Genomic DNA, 20,726 nt, shown 5'->3' with positions numbered 1-20,726 from the left:
ACCCATGCAATCAAAATCATCACACCTCTAGATAAATTTCCAAAAGGGTGTAATTTCCAAAATGGGGTCACTTGAGGGGGGGATTCTGTTCTTCTAGCACTTAGGGGCTCTGTATATGGAGTCCGCAAACTATTTTAGCAAAAGCTGCGCTCTAGGAGGAAAATAGCGCTCTGTCCCTCTCGAGTCTCGCTGTGTGGCAAAGTACTGTACAGCCACATATGGGGTAAGTCTACATTCAGCAGAAATGGTGACACAATTTTGGTGCCATTCTTACCCATTTCTCTGTGTGAACATGCAAAATCTGGAGCTAAAACAATATTTGGTGGTAAAAATGTAATTATTTTTTTCTTCACTGTCCAATGGTATAAAATTCTGTGACACATCTGTGATGTTAATATGATCACTGCACCCCTAGATGAATTCATTGAGAGGTGAAGCTTGTACAGTGTGGTCACTTATGGGGGGTTCTGCTGTTCTGGCACCTCAGGGGCCCTCTCAGTGGGTCATGTCGCCCGCTAATTGTAACAGTAAAATCTGCACTATTATATGGCGCTTGTCTTGTCCCCTTCTAATGATTCCAGACATTTTTGTACTCCAAAAGTCCAATGGAGCTACTTCCGTTCCGAGCCCTGCCATGTGCCCAAACAGTAGTTTTCACCCATACATGGGGCATGGATATACTCAGGAGAAATTGCACAGCAAATTTAGGGATTCATTTTCTCCTGTTACCCTTGTGAAAATGAACAATTTGTGGCTAAAGTAACATTTTTGTGTGAAAAATTTATTTTTTAATTTTCCCAGCTCAATGTTATCAAATTCTGTGAAGCACCTGTCGATTCAAGGTGCTTACCATACCTGTAGATATGTTCCTTGAAGGGTGTGGTTTTCAAAATAAGGTCACTTGTTTGGGGTTTGTACTGTTTAGGCACATCAGTGGCTCTCAAACACGACATGGCATCCGCTATACCTTCCAGACAATTTTGAGTTTACTGTCTGGTTTAAAGGCATAAAAATTAAGTTTGAAAATTTCCAAATTTTAGTCCAGGAAAGATATATATCTTGGTACCGTATCAACCACTGAGGACTCTCAATTCTAAATATTTTTACATTTTTGTTAAATTTCCACTATTTTCACAAATAAATGGAAAAACTATCAACCTAAATTTACCATTACCATAAAATACAATGTGTCACAAAAAAAAACAAATCTAAAAATCACTAGAATGCGTTAATTCTTTCCTTAGTTATCTCAAAGTGACAGTGGTCAGAATTGTAAAATTTGGCCTGGTCAGGAAGGTGAAGACAGGCTTTGGGATGAAGAGGTTTAGAGGCGACTGCCTCTCATTGAATCAGGGGAGACTGACAAGAAGTGTGCATAGTCTCTGTACACCTAGCCACTACTCTTGCTCTACTCAGTGACTGGAGTAAGATTTTTGGGGCAAGAAATGCCACGGCTTATGAATTAAGTGAACTATGGCATTAGTCCCATACTGCCCCAGCTCCGCCCATTTTGGAGGAGCTGGACGAAACTGATGTGAAAACAGTAAGAGCTGCAAAACTTTTGCACAACTGTGGCATTACACCCACATACAACCCCAGATCTGCCCATTTTGGGTGGAGCTGGTTGAAACTGATGTGAAAATGGTAAGAACTTCAAAATTTTGCCAACTCCATGCTGCGGAAACATTTCACAACTTTTTAAGGCTGTGTGCACATGATGCAGATTTGGTGCAGCATTTTCTGCATAAAATCTGCACTAAATCTGCATCTCCTGGCAGAATCCGCAGGATTTCTATTATGGAGGGGTGCAGAAACGCTGCAGAACTGCACAAAAGTGACAGGCACTTCTTTGAAATCTGCAGCGTTTCTGCGCAGATTTTTCTGCACCATGTGCACAGCTTTTTTTTTCACATTGATTTACATTGTACTGTAAATCACAGTGCAGTTCTGCAGCGTTTCTGCTGCAGAAAAATCTGCTGCAGTTCTGCACTAAATCTGCATCGTGTGCACATACCCTAAAGCTTTTTATGCCAATAATTAGCTAAGTGTAAACCCTCTGCAGTGATTGCATCAGCTGTGCTAGGAAAATGATAAACTAAACTGTTTGGAAATCCTAAATAGACATGTATGTTGTGGTCACATGTTTTCCCTAGTTTTGGACGTGTCTACAATGTGATGCTATTACACTCTACCACAAGAGGTCAGTGTTACACAATGTTATGGATGAGACTAGCCGAGACTGTTCCTAGGCTCTATGCCCATATATGGTCAGCTCAGAGGCTTTGTCCAGACTGATCTGTCAGGGCTTCCACAAAAGGACAAAAACACAGAAATACAATCAGATGCAGCACTGTTATGGCTCTCTCAATGCTAATGGCGCCCTATACAGCCAGTGGTATGCACGCAGTTGTATTATCGGTGTAGTATCCTGATGGGCACATTTATACTTTCTAATAACTGCAACAGATGTTTCCTGGAGATCTTATCCACAACTCCCTCAAGACCACCCACTTTACAAGGATATACGAAAGGCAGTATGGGAAAGTACTGTTTGACATATACAATAGCCCACTCTAAGGTCTAACGATAGATCAAAAACTATCAGAAAGGCCTTTGTCATAGAGATGCATTTAGTGTTACCATCAGATATCCCTATAAGAAACCTAAAAATAGCAAATTAAAAATAGCAAAGTATCTATAATATAACGCTGGGAGCGTCACTCTGTCCGAAGCCTTTATAGACTGCGCAAGCGCCGGCGCAGTCTGGGCCTCACAGAGTGACGCTCCCGGGAGATCGCGGTATGCGTTCACACTGAACGCACACCGCGATCTCCAACAGAGAAGCAGGGACCGCCAGGAGGGTGAGTATCGGCTATATTCACCTGTCCTCCGTTCCAGCGCTGCGCGCCGCCATCTTCCCGGTCCTCGGCCTGTGATCTTCAGTTCAGAGGGCGCGATGACGCGCTTAATGCGTGCCGGTGCAAATGACAGGATGGGGACGCAGGATGGGTGCAGCACATGACAGGATGGGGACGCAGGATGGCTGCAGCACATGACAGGATGGGGACGCAGGATGGGTGCAGCACATGACAGGATGAAGACGCAGGATGGGTGCAGCACATGACAGGATGGGGACGCAGGATGGCTGCAGCACATGACAGGATGGGGACGCAGGATGGCTGCAGCACATGACAGGATGGGGACGCAGGATGGGTGCAGCACATGACAGGATGAAGACGCAGGATGGGTGCAGCACATGACAGGATGGGGACGCAGGATGGCTGCAGCACATGACAGGATGGGGACGCAGGATGGGTGCAGCACATGACAGGATGAAGACGCAGGATGGGTGCAGCACATGACAGGATGGGGACGCAGGATGGGTGCAGCACATGACAGGATGGGGACGCAGGATGGCTGCAGCACATGACAGGATGGGGACGCAGGATGGCTGCAGCACATGACAGGATGAAGACGCAGGATGGGTGCAGCACATGACAGGATGGGGACGCAGGATGGCTGCAGCACATGACAGGATGGGGACGCAGGATGGGTGCAGCACATGACAGGATGGGGACGCAGGATGGGTGCAGCACATGACAGGATGAAGACGCAGGATGGGTGCAGCACATGACAGGATGGGGACGCAGGATGGCTGCAGCACATGACAGGATGGGGACGCAGGATGGGTGCAGCACATGACAGGATGAAGACGCAGGATGGGTGCAGCACATGACAGGATGGGGACGCAGGATGGGTGCAGCACATGACAGGATGGGGACGCAGGATGGCTGCAGCACATGACAGGATGGGGACGCAGGATGGGTGCAGCACATGACAGGATGAAGACGCAGGATGGGTGCAGCACATGACAGGATGGGGACGCAGGATGGGTGCAGCACATGACAGGATGGGGACGCAGGATGGAGCAGCACATACCAGGATGGAGACCATATACCAATATAAATGCTCGCCTCCCGGGCGTAGAACAGGTTCAATAGCTAGTTAACTATAATAGTGATACTTAGTGTATCATTACTAAAGGTAGACATGCACTTCAGATAGCATTATCTCTTATGAATCACAGTAAGAGGTTAACAAAGTAGCTAAAAACGCTTTTGAATACTTTGAAAGGCACAATTTTTAAAATGGAATTTTGTTTGTGGGTTTTATAACCTAGAAACCTCTTAAGTCACGTTAAAAGTGGAGCTAAAAGTCGGCTATTACTCCCACCCTCCCATAAAAGCCACAAAACAACTGAGCATACTGAAACTAACTTCAGACCCTTCTGTCCCCTGCCATCGAGGGAGCCTGGATGTTCTGCCCAATCCCTTTGACGGGTCTCTACAAATGCATATTCATAGGAAGAGACCTGTCAGTATAGGAGAATGGGGAAAGGTCGGCCCTAGACGGCTTTTCAAAGTCTGCGTTTCAGAGTCAAACCTACATGTTGCAGTAAAGCAGCCAATGTCTGCATCCGGTGGTCCAGTCAGCGTGGATCAGATGACAGGTTCCCTTTCATACTACTAATGAGGGAGCTCTAGATGGCACTATTATCAGTGGGTATACTACAGATGGGCATTATGATTATTGAGGCACTGAAATGAGTGCAAGTGTTTACCCAAAATAAAAAGAACACCTAGCAAGTCTATGACCATTTTGGATCTACTATGGAGGATGGATGCAAAATTTCACAATCGATACATAATCTAAATTGTCGCTAACCAGCATTACCACATTATGCTGCCCTGCCTGTGAAAGAAATGTCTTCCTCTCTGCCTTAGAGGCTTTAATAGCCATGATTCCATAGCTAAGACACATCATTTTTAGCCTAAAGGTTTTTAACAGACTATTCATGCTTGAGCTATTTCTTTAAAGAGTTGTCTAAACTCAAGGTATCACTTATCCAAAGAACCCTGGTTCTGTCCCCAGTAATCAGCAATGCATCGCATGTCTCATGGGATAAATAACAGCTTGCAGAACAGGCAGAACCACCTTTAGTCCTCCCTGGGTGCTCTCTAATACTACATCAGCTGTGCCATGGGACTGCCAAAATGCAAAAGTGGTTCCAATTTTCTAATAGGACACTAGCTGTTACCCAGGTAATTTGAAAAAAAAATCAGCTTAAATTCTCTTGACATTTTTGATATTTGGTAGGCACTTGCCTGGACCAGTGGTTGACAGGGTCCTTAGACCCCACCAATCCGATGGCTCAATAGACTTTGTAGCTTATGCTTTCTATTGAACATATGGGCCTCTGTTAGGCAGGAGCTCCTGTCTCCTGAGCAGCACATTGTTTTGGGGGTCTACTGAGCAAACAGTGGGGGTGTCAGGACAATAGGCTGCTAAATATAAAAAAAACTTCCTGAAAGTTTAGTTTGTCTTTATCATATTTGAGGAGCTCTTAAAAGGGAAGTTATCAGTGGAAAATTACTTATTATTTAAATCCAGTTTTTGCGTTCCATATATTTTTACATGATCGTGATTTTGATTAAAAAATTAGTAATGTAACAGTTTTCACAGTGGCCACTGGGGCTTTTTTAGACTCTTGCCCCCTATTCTTTCAGGAAGTTTTCAGCAAGGCTCCTTATCAGCAGAAGCAGGATTGCAATGACTGGTAACACTTCTACACACAGCTGATAACACAGGATCCACCAATCACAATAGGTGATGTCACATCAGACACTGCTCTCCATCCTTTCACATTGTCCTTTCACAGGCTCACTAGATGCTTCAATAGAAAAGATAAGGTTGAGGTCTGACCATTGTGGCTATGTACATGTGTTGTTTACTGAAACAGAAAGCTAGAGTGTAAAAAGCCACATTGGTCAGTGAAAAAAATTACAAGATTTATATTTTATTATTTTTATACTGTGATATTGAAAAGTACATTGCTATTAAAAAAAATACATATACTAAAACCAATAGGCAATTTTCTGAAGATAGCTTCCCTTTAAGAGACTATGTAGGAATACCGTATATACTTGAGTATAAGCTGACCCGAGTATAAGCCGAGGCACCTACTTTTGCCACGGAAAACTGGGTAAGCGTATTGACTCGAGAATAAGCCGGGCATGCATTGTCCCCTCATCCCTATCCTGCTATGCATGTCTCCCCCTTCCCTGTCCTGGTATGAATGCCTCCCCTGTGTTTGTATGCATGCCTCCCCTTCCCTGGTATCAATGCCTCCCTGTCTGCATGCCTTCCCCTGTTCCATCCCTGCATGCATGCCTTCTTATTCCCTATCCCTATGTGCATGCTTCCTATTGAAAAAACCCCAAAACAGCATACCTACCTGCGCGCCCTGGGTGCTGGCACTGCATCTCATTCCGGCCGTCGGCGCCTGCCTGCAGCTCTTCCTGTGCTCAGCGGTCACGTGGTACAGCTCATTAAGGTGATGAATATGCGCTCCACGCCTATAGGAGTGGAGACGCGCCCATATTCATCACCTTAATAGCAGTATCACGTGACTGCTGAGCATACAAAGCGCTGCAGGCAGGCGCTGGCAACCGGAACGAGATGCAGTGCCAGCACCGAGGGCGCGCAGGTAGGTGAGTATGATGTATGCGCCTTTATCCTGGCACCGGCTGTGCTGAAAAACTCAGCTTATAAACAAGTATATACGGTATGTAAAAAATAATATTAATGGTAGTAGCCAGAAAGGTTTTGCTAAGCAAAAAATAATCATACTAACCCGATTTGTCTTTTTAACCCCTTAGCGACCGCCGATACGCCTTTTAATGGCGGCCGCTAAGGGTACTTAAACCACAGCGCCGTTAATTAACGGCGCTGTGGAAAAAGTGAATAGCGCCCCCCAGAGGCCGATTTTCTCCGGGGTCTCGGCTGCCGGGGGTAGCAGAGACCCCAGAGAACATGGTTCGGGGGTTTTTTAACCCACCCCGCATTTGCGATTGCCGGTAATTAACCGTTTACCGGCGATCGCAAAAAAAAAACAAAAAAAACTGCGATCTCTTTTTAATTTCTCTGTCCTCCGATGTGATCGCACTTCGGAGGACAGAGAAAAGGGGTCCCAGGTGGCCCCCCAATACTCACCTATCTCCCCGATGCTCCTCGTGTCTCCCGGTGGGCGCCGCCATCTTCAAAATGGCGGACGCATGCGCAGTGCGCCCGCCGGCCGGCCCCGCGAGAATCTTTGGGGTCTCGGCTGCCGGGGGTAGCCGAGACCCCAAAGAGCATGACTGTTTTGCGATCGCAAAAAAAATTACCGGCGACCGCAAAAAAAAAGTAAAGTGTAATTCTCTGTCCTCTGATGTGATCGCACATCAGAGGACAGAGAAATAGGGGGATTCAGGGACCCTAGCATACTCACCTAGGTCCCTGGATCCTCTTGCTGCTCCTCCTGGCTGCCGGCAGAAGAAAATGGCGGGCGCATGTGCAGTGCGCCCGCCATCTGTCTCCATCTGCCGGCCGGCAGGAGAAGAGCAGTTGGGGCTAAAAATAGGGTTAGGGGTAGGGTTAGGGTTAAGGGTAGGGTTAGGGGTAGGGTTAGGGCTAGGGTTAGGGTTGGGGCTAAATTTAGGGTTAGGGTTGGGGCTAAATTTAGGGTTAGGGTTGGGGCTAAATTTAGGGTTAGGCTTCTTTCACACTTACGTCAGTACGGGGCCGTCGCAATGCGTTGGCCCGACATACCGACGCACGTTGTGAAAATTGTGCACAACGTGGGCAGTAGCTGTAGTTTTTCAACGCATCCGCTGCCCAATCTATGTCCTGGGGAGGAGGGGGCGGAGTTACGGCCACGCATGCGCGGTCAGAAATGGAGGATGCGACGTACAAAAAAACGTTTCATTGAACGTTTTTTTTGCCGACGGTCCACCAAAACACAACTGATCCAGTGCACGACGGACGCGACGTGTGGCCATCCGTCACGATCCGTCGGCAATACAAGTCTATGGGCAAAAAACGCATCCTGCGGGCACATTTGCAGGATCCGTTTCTTGTCCAAAACAACGGATTGCGACGGAATGCCAAACGACGCAAGTGTGAAAGTAGCCTTAGGGCTAGTGTTAGGGTTGGGGCTAAAGTTAGGGTTAGAGCTGGGATTAGGGTTAGGGTTTGGATTAGGGTTAGTATTAGGGTTAGGGTTGGCATTAGGGTTACGCTTGGGATTAGGGTTAGGTTTGGGGTTAGAGTTGTGATTAGGGGTGTATTGGGATTAGGGTTAGGTTTGAGGTTAGGGTTGAGATTAGGATTAGGGGTGTGTTGGATTTAGGGTTTTGGTTAGGGTTGACATTAGGGTTGTTTTGGGGTAAGGGTTGTGATTATGGTTAGGGTTAGTGATTAGGATTATGGATCAGGTTGGGATTAGGGGTGTGTTGGGGTTAGAGTTGGAGCTAGAATTGGGGGGTTTCCACTGTTTAGGTACATCAGGGGGTCTCCAAACACGACAGCCAATTTTGCGCTCAAAAAGTCAAATGGTGCTCCCTCCCTTCTGAGCTCTGCCGTGCGCCCAAACAGTGGGTTACCCCCACATATGGGGCATCAGCGTACTTGGGATAAATTGGACAACAACTTCTGGGGTCCAATTTCTCTTGTTACCCTTGTGAAAATAAAAACTTGGGGGCTACAATATCTTTTTTGTGAAAAAAAAATATTTTTTATTTTCACGACTCTGCATTCTAAACTTCTATGAAGCACTTGGGCATTCAAAGTTCTCACCACACATCTAGATAAGTTCCTTGGGGGGGTCTAGTTTCCAAAATGGGGTCACTTGTGGGGGGTTACTACAGTTTAGGTACATCAGGGGCTCTGCAATCGCAACATAATGCCCACAGACCATTCTATCAAAGTATGCATTCCAAAACGGCGCTCCTTCCTTCCGAGCTCTGCCGTGCGCCCAAACAGTGGTTTACCCCCACATATGGGGTACCAGTATACTCAGGACAAATTGGACAACAACTTTTGGGGTACAATTTCTCTTGTTACCCTTGTGAAAATAAAAACTTGGGGGCTAAAAAATATTTTTTGTGGAAAAAAAAAATATTTTTTATTTTCACGGCTCTGCATTATAAACTTCTGTGAAGCACATGGGGGTTCAAAGTGCTCGCCACACATCTAGATAAGTTCCTTAAGGGGTCTAGTTTCCAAAATGGTGTCACTTGTGGGGGGTTTCCACTGTTTAGGCACATCAGGGGCTCTCCAAACGCGACATGGCGTCCAATCTCAATTCCAGCCAATTCTACATTGAAAAAGTAAAACGGCACTCCTTCTCTTCCAAGCTCTGCGGTGCGCCCAAACAGTGGTTTACCCTCACATATGGGGTATCGACGTATTCAGGAGAAATCGCACAACAACTTTTGTGGTCTAATTTCTCCTGTTACCCTTGTGAAAATAAGAATTTGTGGGCGAAAAGATCATTTTTGTGTAAACAAAAGCGATTTTTTTATTTTCACGGCTCTACGTTATAAACTTCTGTGAAGCACTTGGGGGTTCAAAGTGCTCACCACACATCTAGATAAGTTCCTTAAGGGGTCTAGTTTCCAAAATAGTGTCACTTGTGGGGAGTTTCCACTGTTTAGGCACATCAGGGGCTCTCTAAACGTGACATGGCGTCCGATCTCAATTCCAGCCAATTCTGCATTGAAAAAGTCAAACGGCGCTCCTTCACTTCTAAGTTCTGCGGTGCGCCCAAAAAGTGGTTTACCCCCACATATGGGGTATTGGCGTATTCAGGAGAAATTGCATAACAAAATTTATGGTTACATTTCTGTATTTACACTTGTGAAAATAAAAAAAATGGTTCTGAATTAAGATGTTTGCAAAAAAAAGTTAAATGTTCATTTTTTCCTTCCACATTGTTTCAGTTGCTGTGAAGCACGTAAAGGGTTAATAAACTTCTTGAATGTGGTTTTGAGAACCTTGAGGGGTGTAGTTTTTAGAATGGTGTCACACTTCATTATTTTCTATCATATAGACCCCTCAAAATGACTTCAAATGTGATGTGGTCCCTAAAAAAAATGGTGTTGTAAAAATGAGAAATTGCTGGTCAACTTTTAACCCTTATAACTCCCTAACAAAAAAAAATTTTGTTTCCAAAATTGTGCTGATGTAAAGTAGACATGTGGGAAATGTTATTTATTAACTATTTTTCGTGACATATCTCTCTGATTTAAGGGCATAAAAATACAAAGTTTGAAAATTGCAAAATTTAAAAAATTTTCGCCATATTTCCGTTTTTTTCATAAATAATCGCAAGTAATATCGAAGAAATGTTACCACTAACATGAAGTACAATATGTCACGAAAAAACAGTCTCAGAATCAGCGGGATCCGTTGAAGCGTTCCAGAGTTATAACCTCATAAAGTGACAGTGGTCAGAATTGCAAAAATTGGCCTGGTCATTAAGTACCAAATTGGCTCTGTCACTAAGGGGTTAACCTATTTTTTATAATATAAATCACAGCATTACAGAGACTGGAAGCACAAAAACAAGGAGTGAAAATAGAAGCTTACCTTGCTGCAGCTGGAAATTGAATTTGCAATCTCTCAGGAAACTCCCACATATGGCTTCTGAATAGGCTGGTTACCACAGTCTCACGTTAGGGTAACAAAACTGTGGTAACTGTGGTTTTTGTTCTGACCCAAAGTCAGATATGCCAGATCACCAGTGAGGCCGAATTAAGAGAATAGGCCCTTCAAAATAACAAACACTTGGAGAAAAGAATGCACATTGTTGTGAGCATAACAACTCTCTTTATTTACACTGAGAATATTACTTCTTATACAATTTATAAACAATGTAACTCATTTACCCCATTACCCAGGCCATGATGACTTTATTTATCATCTATATATATAATTGTCTAAGGGTTTTTCCATCTGTCTGTCTTTCTGTCTGTCCTGGAAATCCCGCGTCTCTGATTGGTCGAGGCCACCAGGCCTCGACCAATCAGCGACGGGCACAGCGACGATGATGTCATAAAGGACGTAGAAATCCCACGTCTCAGATTGGTCGAGGCCGCCAGGCCTCGACCAATCAGCAACGGGCACAGCGACGATGATGTCATAATGGTTGCCATGGCGACGATGATGTCATAAAGGTTGCCATGGCGACGATGATGTCATAAAGGTTGCCTCGACCAATCAGCGACGGGCACAGTCTGCCGCGAATTCTGGAATCATCATTGTCCATATACTACGGGGACATGCATATTCTAGAATACCCGATGCGTTAGAATCAGGCCACAATCTAGTGTACCCATAACATGTTTTCTTGCAAAATTTTAAAAACATTGCATATGAGATAAGAAGTATGAAATAATTGACTATGAGACTATAAGGCTGGGTAATACAAAAACAAAATGTAGAACATAGAAAAAAATGAACCCTTCTATATCAATAGCATTGTTTCTATTTTAACCTGTGTAGTTGTCACGATATGCAACGATCCAATGGGGGGGGAGGGGAGTCGGTCAGCGGACAGCCCAACAAATACTCAACAGGATGGAAATTGGGAGAAGGCCCTACCAATAAGGAATGGACACCTCCTGCTCCAACCTGAACCTGTCCCTGCACTTCCCTAACGCCATAAGTGGGTCCTTCCCCCCTTGTCGCTGTCATGAACCTCGTCCCTCGGTGTCACCTCACACTGCCCTGGCTAGTGCACTGGACGGCAAGGGCGCTGACCTCACCACTGCAGATGGTACAAACACAGAATGACAAACACGAGAAGGACAAGGTAAAAACACCACACTTTAGCTTAACAACTTTCTCTGCTGCAAAGCACAGCAGACAAAAGGCACAAGGACAACGAACTCCATGAAACCAGCAGATTCACCATTGCAACCAAAGAACTCCTTACTCCAGGCTTGGTCAACACAGATTGCTCTATCACCGACAGTCAGCTGATGAATCAGGTGACTATTTAAAGGGTGGTGGGAGTGGTCAAGGCCTTAGGTTCACACTGGTGTTTAACAAAAGTGGATGCTATAATGGATGTAAACAGACTTAAATGGAAAAGTTTCTGTTTATCACAGTAAATTTTCATTTTTGCCATTTCACTTTTCCCTCTTCCAAGAGCTATAACTTGTCTCTCCATTGATATAGACGTATGAGGGAAGGTGAAATCATAACATGGAAAGAGGGCTGACTAACGCCCCATTAACTAGTAAAAGCCCTCATTAGCATAGAAAATGGGGACAATATAAATGCTTTTTTTAAAACCCCATTTGTGCAGAAAAATAGTATAGAGGGATGGTTAGGCAGGGAATTTACTCATGCATAGGTGAATGCTGCTGAGTTGGAGGGCATGGGCGACCTGACAAGTTCTCTTAATGCTATTAACTATGGGCATACAGGCTATAGTCCTTCCTGTATGCCTCATAGCTGCAATTTGGTTGTTGAGAAATTTAATATTAGTTCTTCCAGGCTCCAGAGCATGCTGTGCCTGGAAGGAACCTCTGCCTCTGGTGTTAATTTGCATACCACCCCCATCCCATGTACATCACAGTGCCATGAGACGTGCAGTTGTGGCACCGGAATCCTGCACTTGCACTCGCGCGATAAATTATATGCACCTTTTTCTGCCTTTCTATCAATCAAAGATGTACAACATTCTCATCCACAGTCACAGAGGAAATGTTCTCTATTAATCAATTTTTAAACTGTAACGCCAATTATGTGATTTATTTGTTGCAGTGTGACTGTAACCTCAATTATGTCAGTCACACGACACAAACACAACAGAATGAACAATCATAGCTACCAGGGCTATGCAGTTGTTAAAGGGAACCTGTCACCCCCCCTGGTGTTTTTAAGTAAAAGAGCCACCTTGTGCAGCACTAAGGCTGTAGTCTGTCAAGGTGACTCTTCTTTTTGTGCTCCCTTCTAATGCTGCAATATTAATTTTTATAATTTCGCACTATACCTTTAGTCTGTCCAGAGGGCACGTCTTTTCCCCCCGGACACAACCGCCTCCCAGCCATCAGTCAGCCCCTCAGTGCGCCGCCTCCTCTGTCTTCAGTGACGTACCCGGCGCCTGCGCTGTGCTTTCCTTTTTCAGACATGCGCCGTTTGCGCTGCCCTTCAACTCACATCACCTGATGTATTCATCTTGCGCCTGCGTGTAGCCCAGGCTCGAGATCCCGCCCAGCAGTGTGTTCTTATTCTGAGAAATAGTATCGCCTCCATCAGATCTTCCTTCATAGATGACTTCAAATCTGACCTAATTATTTTAAAGGGAACCTGTCACCCCGTTTTTTGAGATTGAGCTATAAATACTGTTAAATAGGGCCTGCGCTGTGTGTTCCTATAGTGTATGTAGTGTACCCCGATTCCCCATGTATGCTGAGAAATAACTTACCAAAGTCGCCGTTTTCGCCTGTCAATCAGGCTGGTCAGGTCGGGAGGGCGTGGTGACATCGCTGGTTCTTCCTCAGCTTTACGTTGGTGGCGTAGTGGTGAAGACACAGCGCGCGATCTGCGCTGTCATCCCTTTCGTCGGTGGGGGCGGCCATCTTCCTGGGGCCGCGCGTGCGCAGATCGAGTGCTCTGCTGCACGGGGCTTCAGGAAAATGGCCGCGGGATGCCGCGCGTGCGCATTAGAGATCGCGGCGGCCATTTTCCCAAAACCGAGATGCAAACTCGGCTTTGGGAAAATGGCCGCCGCGATCTCTAATGCGCACGCGCGGCATCCCGCGGCCATTTTCCTGAAGCCCCGTGCAGCAGAGCACTCGATCTGCGCACGCGCGGCCCCAGGAAGATGGCCGCCCCCACCGACGAAAGGGATGACAGCGCAGATCGCGCGCTGTGTCTTCACCACTACGCCACCAACGTAAAGCTGAGGAAGAACCAGCGATGTCACCACGCCCTCCCGACCTGACCAGCCTGATTGACAGGCGAAAACGGCGACTTTGGTAAGTTATTTCTCAGCATACATGGGGAATCGGGGTACACTACATACACTATAGGAACACACAGCGCAGGCCCTATTTAACAGTATTTATAGCTCAATCTCAAAAAACGGGGTGACAGGTTCCCTTTAAGGCTAGAGAACAACCTTTCTACACGAACTTGGGTTGGTGGCAAAGCAGTGACCACATGGGCAATATCTCTAACAATTTCAGGGTATAAAGGAATTGCCTCGAGCACAGTCAGTTTTGATGAATGATTGAACTCTTCTGCTTTGAGAGCAAGTAAAAAATTTTGCTGAAACATGGTCAATCTGTTTTCTATGGGAGTGGAATCTTTTTTCCTACAGCAGCGCTTTGCCTGCTCCATGTCGTCCAAATACTTGTCAAAATCAATCTCATCTGATGAGGATGAAGGAACGGCAGCAGCACTGGCAGGAACCGAGTCCTCTTGCTCTTCCTGTAGCCCACTCATCCTAAAGGTACCTTCACACTGAACGATATCGCTAGCGATATCGTTCAGTTTGACAGGCAGCAGCGATCAGGATCCTGCTGTGATGTCGTTGGTCGCTGCAGAAAGTCCAGAACTTTGTTTCGTCGCTGGACTCCCTGCAGACATCGCTGAATCGGCGTGTGTGATGCCGATTCAGCAATGTCTTCACTTGTAACCAGGGTAAACATCGGGTTACTAAGCGCAGGGCCGCGCTTAGTAACCCGATGTTTACCCTGGTTACCAGCGTAAAAGTTAAAAAAAACAAACACTACATACTTACCTTCCGCTGTCTGTCCCCGGCGCTGTGCTTTCCTGCACTGGCTGTGAGCGCCGGCCAGCCGGAAAGCACAGCGGTGACGTCACCGCTGTGCTTTCCGGCCGCTGTGCTTACACAGCGCAGAGAAGCAGAACGCCGGGGGACAGACAGCGGAAGGTAAGTATGTAGTGTTTTTTTTTTTTACTTTTACGCTGGTAACCAGGGTAAACATCGGGTTACTAAGCGCGGCCCTGCACTTAGTAACCCGATGTTTACCCTGGTTACCATCATCGTTGGTCGCTGGAGAGCTGTCTGTGTGACAGCTCTCCAGCGACCAAACAGAAGGAAAAAAAATTCTTCTGGCAGCTGTTTATGTGGACCTGAGTCATTGTATATAGCTGGATGATCAACAGCTTAATAAAGGAAAAGAAGCTCTGATTGAGGTAGCAGTTAAGGTACCTTCACACTGAGCGACGTTGCAGCGATACCGACAACGATGTCGATCGCTGCAGCGTCGCTCAGTGTGAAGGTACCTTAACTGCTACCTCAATCAGAGCTTCTTTTCCTTTATTAAGCTGTTGATCATCAAGCTGTATACAATGACTCAGATCCACATAAACAGCTGCCAGAAGAATTTTATTTTCTAATAGCAGTGTCTCTCTACATTTCATTGAAACAGCAATGCCATCTGCGATTAAACCTAGTCTTTTGGACAGGCAAAACAACAAGTTTTTCCACTCCTTTATAAAAATGCCAGGAGTTAAATCCTCAGCTTGTAACTTTTTAGTCACTGTAAATGGGTGATGAAGCAATTCCTTTAAGGCTAAGTTCACACTAGCGTTCTGCTAGTGTGCGTCGCCTTAGCGTCGGGCGACGCAGCGGCGACGCACGCGTCATGCGCCCCTATGTTTAACATGGGGGACGCATGCGTTTTTGTGTGTTGCGTTTTGCAACACTTGCGTCTTTTTTGCCGCTAGCGTCGGACCAAGAAAACGCAACAAGTTGCATTTTTCTTGCGTCCGATTTTCAGCCAAAAACGACGCTCGCGTCGCAAAACGCAGCGTTTTTGCGTGCGTTTTTGTGTGCGTCGTGCGTTGCGTCGCCGACACAGCGGCGCGCAACACTAGTCTGAACGTAGCCTTATTCAGCCACCTATGTCCATTGACCTTCATGTAGTGTTATCTGACGGTTGGCCATATCTACAAGGAAGGGTTTCAGCTCAAGCAATCACTCAATCATTAAATAGGTGCTGCCACACCGAGTGGCTTGATACACAATTGCCCCTTTTCCAGCACGTCTCTTCAAGATGGAATCAATATTAGGGGTTCTGGCAGCAATAGCCAATTTCCTCACTTTGTTAATCAGAGTTCCAGCATGTCCCTCTTGCAGACTATCTCTTATTGCCAGTTGCAGAGTGTGCACAACACAGCGCATGTGATGAATAGGAAAGAGGTGTGCAGCAGCTTCAACAAGATCATCTAATTGTAAAGAATCATTTTGCTGTTTTTCTGTAGTAATATATGTTTGTCCCTGTTATGGGAAGAGGACTGTGGCCTTCCATCTCCAACATACTGAATGTGAAATGTTCTTCTAGCTGCTGTTCACCTTCATTATTCACATTCATCAGTTTAATTGTACTTATGTTTGAAGCACTATCAGTTACAATAGCAAAAACCTGTTCTTTTTTTAGTTCTTAATCTTGCCAAACGTTTTCCACTGGGGTCTGGAGAAACTGGCTGCTGTGATGAGCTTTAGTATCTTTTACTGCCACCGTCTTAGTAACAATTTTTTTGTTGTCACAAACATATCGAACGTCGATAGCAAAATAGTTCACTCTGTGACGTGTGCAGGCATCCATTTTAAGAACACAAAGTGTCTCGAGAGTCGTTTTAAGATCTTCCTGTTGGTTAAGGGTTTCTTTAATCACTTATTTTCTAAGGCTGGAGTCACACTTACCGTATTAAAAAAAAAAAAAGGTCCGATTTTGACAGCCGAAAATCGCACAAATGTTCCCGAACAGTGATCCGTATGTCATCTGTGCGCAATGCGAGGATGTGATTTCCTCGCATCTAGTAACAGTGTGACATCAGTGTGGCATCCGTATGCAATGTGATTTTGCATTGCATACAGATGCCATACGGATGTCACACTGATGGTCCGTGTGGTGTGCGAGTTTTTCTCGCACCCATAGACTTGCATTGGCGAGTCTCGGCCGAGATACGCTGACAATCGCAGCATGCTGCGATTTCACTCAGATCCTGAATACGGCCAAGAAAACAACGGATGATAGGAGCTGCCCCATAGATTAACATTGCTCCGAGTGCTCTGCGATTGTTTATCGCATAGCACTCGTCCGTATTAAGGTCTAGTGTTACTCCAGCCTGAGGCTACTTTCACACTGGCGTTTTTTTTAATACGTCGCAATGCGTCGTTTAGGGGAAAAAAACGCATCCTGCAAAGTTGTTTGCAGGATGCGTTTTTGCCCCATAGTTACATTACCGACGCATTGCGACGTATTGACACACGTCGCAACAGTCTTGCGACGGTTGCGCCGTGTTGTGGCGGACCGCCGGGAGCAAAAAACGTTAAATGTAACGTCTTTTGCAGCCGACGTACCGCTTTTTTCGACCGCGCATGCGCGGCCGGAACTCCGCCCCCACCTCACAATGGGGCAGCGGATGCGCCGGAGAAATGCATCCGCTGCACCCGTTGTGCGGCACAACAAACGCTAGCGTCGGAATCCGACGCTAGTGTGAAAGTAGCCTAATACTTTCTCTTTCCAGAGAAACACCAAGTTTGCAGGCCATTTCTCCATTAAGAGCTGTAAAAGGTGGTAGTGCAAATAATGATAATGGTACACTGTCCTTCACAACAAGCTCGATGAGCTGTCTTTTAAACATATCTGCTGTCATTGTTAGGGCAGCGTCCAATCCGCTCAGTCTCCGCAAGATAAATAACAGTCTGTGTATAGGATGTGGTGATGCGGAATCACCGCGCATACAAAAGGGGGGCAGCACATTGGGCGGATCGGGGTATCTGCTGCGTCCAAAGCACTGGGATTCCGGAGCGTGGGCACATACCCTTACAGTAACTTTGTCACTTACAAAATATCTTGTAACTGATGGTTGAGACACTCTTTCCTCCTCCTTTGCCTGGCGGGAAGTGCTTGTCTTGGTGCTGCTGTGATTTTTAAATCGCAGCTTTGTAAGCTTCTGGGTGGCAGTGTTGTAAAAGATTGGAAGCTCTTGAAGGAGCATTTTTATCACTGCCTGAGTATGCACTGATTTTGGCATCACAGCATTTGTTTTCATCTGGGTCTCTTATACACTGACACAATGTTTTTTATCTTGAGTCAATGTGAAATGCTCAAATACAGCTGACTTCATAAGATGCTTCTTAGACATTTTGTAATTATGTAAATTCAGTCTCAAAATAATTTTATCCTGTAAAAAAATAAGGTATATTGTAATTCTTGCAAGAATAGGGAATCATGCACTGTATAATTTAGGATATAAATAAAACAATCTTTGCATAAATCAATAGGACAGAAAAGTATAAAGTTTGTAAAATATGTTGTTAGTTAGCTTTACTCTGAAACCTCAATGTCAGGCTTGTCTCGGGGGGTACAGCTCACTAAATGCTTCACATCATATTCCTTCACAGCCTATGAAGAGGGGAGGAGGGAGCATGTTTGTGCTGAATCATAATCCAGAACACACACAAAAAATATATATGTTCTCATTGATCCTACTACTATATTTCCGTATTTGAGATGTTAGAAAAGTTATTTCTCCTCATATTCTATGTATAATGTATATAAGTCATCAGAGCAGCAATTTTCTCCAAACATCAGCTAGGAGGAAAAACAAACTAAAACATCAAGCATACAGAGACAACAAATACTGGACCATTGATTTGTGCACGGTTTATTGAAAGTTTAGACATGCTTTAAAGGGCCACTGTCACCCCCCTCCAGCCATTATAAACTAAAAGAAACACCTTGTGCAGCAGTAATGCTGCATTCTAACAAGGTGGCTCTTTTAGTTTTAGGTTCAAGTGTACCCCAAATAAAGCGTTTTTATACTTGCCACAATTCCTGTCTCTAGGCAGGGAGGCGGGTCCTCACTCCCCAGCTCTAACGGCTCCTCTGCCGTCACTCAACTCTTCCTGCGCTTTCGGCGCCGCCCCCTCAGCACTGTGTACGTTTCAAAACTGGCGCCTGCGCAGTGTACTGCGCAGACGCAGTAAGCACTAGCCGTCTGACGTCCCAGCCAGGCTTGCAGACTGCGCCTGCGCGGGCATTGCGGCCAGCCACCTTTGGAATCCCCACCCTGCACTGTGTTATGCATTATGCACATTGCGGGGATTCCAAAGGTGGCTGGCCGCAATGCCCGCGCAGGCAGTCTGCAAACCTGGCTGGGACGTCAGACGGCCAGAGCTTACTGCGTCTGCGCAGCACAGCAGTACACTGCGCAGGCGCCGGTTTTGAAACGTACACAGCGCTGAGGGGGCGGCGCCAAAAGCGCAGGAAGAGTTGAGTGACGGCAGAGGAGCGGTTAGAGCTGGGGAGTGAGGACCCGCCTCCCTGGCTAGAGACAGGAATTGTGGCTAAGTATAAAAACGCTTTATTTGGGGTATACTTGAACCTAAAACTAAAAGAGCCACCTTGTTAGAATGCAGCATTATTGCTGCACAAGGTGGCTCTTTTAGTTTATAACGGCTGGAGGGGGGTGACAGTGGCCCTTTAAGAAGTATTTACCTTAGTCCTGCTCTCCTGTTTACTCCAGAACTTCTGAGATGAATGCAGGCATTCCTTCCATGTGTGTTTGTTATTTTTTTCCCCTTATCCGTAGGAGTTCACTAGTTATCATGAACATAAACTACAGCACAGATTCATCTCAGCTAAAAGTCTAGACCTTAGATCAGTAGTAGGACAGACATTTATAGAACATTTCATAACTTTCCCAAATTCTTATGAAAAAAAATATTCCCCACAAACTGCATTCAACTACTGTACCCAATTTATTATATATTTTAGGAGTCAGTCCATGTTATATCAACTCCATGACTCCAACTCCACAGCCCTGAATTAGATACAATACATGGAATAGTGTCATTACACATCGTTTGTCCAAGCACATAGTCATTGATCACAGGAAAGAGCTCAAATGTCTGAAACTCCCCATTTTTAGGACAGATCACAACACAGTAGACGGGCAAACTCGAGCAGTAAAGTTCCGAGTCCATACCGAACACCTACTGTTCAGCCACTGCCTAACAGGCAATCCCTGCATGTGTTGTATCAGACGAACAGCCGCGAGACATGCAGCCGCAGGGTCTCTAACATATCAATCGAGCATGCTCAGATAACACCTTATCCCAGCACGTTCATTCATCACTAATAAGTTAACCAAACTCTCCCTACATCTACTTATATTTTTATCCTGGAATAAGATTTCTGTCAGTTTTAGGGTAAGTTCACACAGGGCGTTTTTTATGCTTATTTTCAGCTGCTTTTTACACCAGCAAAGCCTATGAGATTTCAGAAATCTCATGCACACACATTGTTTTTGTGTGATCAGTATTTTGTGCTCTGCTGCGTTTTTTGGACATAGAGCATGTCACTTCTTTCAGCGTTTTTCACCCATTGACTTGAATGGGTGTTGAAAAAAACGCAGGTATCATTATGGCTAAGTTCACATTTGCGTTGTGCGCCGCTGCGTCGGCAACGCACAACGCAAATAAAAACGCACCAAAACGCACGCAAAAACGCTGCGTTTTGCGACGCATGCGTCCTTTTTTGCCGAAATTTGGACGCAAGAAAAATGCAACTTGTTGCGTTTTCTGTGCCCGACGCTTGCGGCAAAAAAAACGCATGCATCGCACAACGCATGTCCATGCGTCCCCAGTGTTAAATATAGGGGCGCATGACGCATGCGTCGCCCGACGCAAACACGCAAAACGCTAATGTGAACGTAGCCTATTTGCTGCTTGAACATCCAAGGACATTAGCATGGACAAAGAGGAAAAAAACGCCCCAAATATGCAACAACCTGTGTTTTTGACGCAGCTTTTTTCCTGCCAAGAGGAAACTTACCCGCCCTGTGTGAAC

The sequence above is a fragment of the Ranitomeya imitator genome, chromosome 4, assembly GCF_032444005.1.
Source record: "Ranitomeya imitator isolate aRanImi1 chromosome 4, aRanImi1.pri, whole genome shotgun sequence".
Lineage (NCBI taxonomy): Eukaryota > Metazoa > Chordata > Amphibia > Anura > Dendrobatidae > Ranitomeya > Ranitomeya imitator.
Note: the sequence above shows the minus strand (reverse complement) of the source record.